This window comes from Octopus bimaculoides, chromosome 14 (assembly GCF_046866305.1).
Source record: "Octopus bimaculoides isolate indiv1 chromosome 14, ASM4686630v1, whole genome shotgun sequence".
Taxonomy (NCBI): Eukaryota; Metazoa; Mollusca; class Cephalopoda; order Octopoda; family Octopodidae; genus Octopus; species Octopus bimaculoides.
The window spans coordinates 59175454-59177953 of NC_142941.1; the positions used below are offsets into that span (position 1 = coordinate 59175454).

The following is a 2500-nucleotide window of genomic DNA, read 5'->3' on the forward strand; positions in this document are numbered from 1 at the left end:
ACACACACAAAGATCTATGTAGATTAATTGAGAGGTAGATATACAACGTTGCTGTATATACAACATAATTCAACATTTGTTTTAGCCTTGAATTTGTATATACACACGCCCGCGAACATATAAATATATACAAACAGTGTCTATAAACAGTTCTGTCTATGTTAGATCCCAATACCCACTCCGAACAGCACAAACCAGAACACATTCTCACACACACATGCACACGCACAAATACACAATATATATATACACAATATATATATACACTATATATATATATATATATATATATATATATATATATATATATATATATATATATATATATATACATATATATGCGTATATATATGTATATATATATATATATATATATATGTATTATACGTATATATTACTTATATATACATACATACATACATATATATAATCTACAAACAAATACATAATCACATTCATACATATGTCAGACGGTCAATTAGCAGAATTGTTATCGCGTCTGATAGATTACTTTGCAGTAACTCTGGGTTCAATTCTCAGCGAAGTCCATTCGGGGACGATAAATAAATTTCCTATTCTATACTGGGGTCGATTCTTGTATTTCTTCCAATTTTTTCTTTCTGCTTGTCTGACTTTCTTCTGGAAGGAATAGGCTATGAAATAGAGGTGAACAGGGATGGGCTCCATCAGGTTTTAAAATGATTAAATGTCGCAGTATGCGACAATGGTGACCCCGCTATTCCATCTGGACTTGAGGATGTATGGCATGTCGGTCGTATGCGTATGTGTATAGACACACACACACACGCACACGTCGTATGTGTGTGTGTGAAATAAAACTAAACAGTCAATTCAACCTTGTCTATACTGACTTTAATGATTACTGTATATATTCAACTAAAAATCAATCTTTTGATCAAACGATAAATACTTTGGTTCTAAAATGTTAGTGAAATCTGTTTTCTCTCTCCGCCTTTCTGTATTAATGAGAAAACAGAATAACGTTCGGATCCATATAATCCTTCATCTTCGCCATGGTGCTGGACAAATTTTAAAAGTTTAAAAGAATCTTAATTTTATTAAACAGGACAATTTGCCAGTCCTCTTTTAATCCACGCTGCACCCTTACCCAGGAGAAATCTGGATCGATCTACGATTAGATTGGATTGGATTGCTTCTGTTCAATCCATTACAAGACAAAGGCCTTAGCGTGTTCTCTCCACAAACCACGGTTTGATGTGGAAGCCGTGAATTCGAGCTTGAGATCGAAGCCTACTTTGCCACATTGGCTTGACATGGCTTGGCAGAGGGATGCAGTTTGTATACTTTTACTCAAGAGAAGTTAAGTCGATTACATCGATCCCAGTACTCAATTGGTACTTATTTTAGAAACCTCGAGAAGATGACAGGCAAAGTCGACTTCGGTGGAATTTGACATCAGAACGTAAAGACGGACGAAATACCTCTAAGCATTTCGCCCGATGTGCTAACGATTTTACCAGCTCGCCGATCTACGATAAACGCTGCTAGGAAAGAAATGCGAGCTAGAATGGCTAAGGTGTAGCAGAAAAATCAACTGCAAACGTATTTGAAGGATTTCAAAATAATCATGGTTTGTTACGTAATTATGGCGGACATTTTGAAAATTACAATAATAGCGTGGAAGACATATTAGCTGTAGAATTGCATCAGTGACCAGCTCGCAGTTAATGCGACGAAAATTTCGACACCAAATTATAAGTGTCTTAGTGAAGTTAACGGACTTTGTGTGTTTCTGGATGGCTAAAATGTATCTGGCACGCAGAAATTGTTTTAGTTTCAACACTCGGTCTCAGATCAAATCATTTGATTAGCAAGTACACCTCTGATATTTTGAATAGTAATTACATGCATAAATATTCATTGACTTATTCTTTTCATACATTATTTGTACGATATATATATATAAATGTATGTTCATGTATATATATATATATATGAGATACGATTGTTCTTTTCTCTTTATTTCTCTCTCTACTTCTCAATCCTTTCCGTTGGGGAGTGTAGGCTCGAAACGTTAAAGACTTCTTACAATTTTCTGAGCGTCAATTTAATACATCCTACTTGGTCGTTCTTCTTTTATCCTCGTCTTCGTGTTATTTATACCATATATATATATATATATATATATATATATATATATATATACACAGACAGACAGATAAATGGAAAAATAGATAGATAGATAACTAAATATATACAAATTTAGAACTGCGTAGATCAATTATTACTTATCGCAATGCATATAAAATTCCTTTCCAGTTGGCAGGAAATTTACATGTGCACGCATCACATAAACCTGATCCCCCTCTTGTCTAATTCGTGCAGGTTTGAATTTAAAGCATCAATTAAATTGTTGTTGCTATTACGCTAACAATAGCCATTGCTGTTTATATATCGTCTGAAGAAAAGCAGTATTCAATGATTCTCCCTTCCCTTTTTTTTCTTCTTCATTTCTTGA

The 2500-nt window shown here is 33.9% G+C and overlaps 1 protein-coding gene across 2 annotated transcripts in view; it reads right to left on the minus strand.

Annotated features, from left to right (window-relative positions):
* LOC106870475 (transcription factor 21-like) overlaps positions 1-2500 on the minus strand; it is a 119816-nt gene that overhangs the window by 91552 nt on the left and 25764 nt on the right. The gene's annotated exons all lie outside the window — the stretch shown is intronic.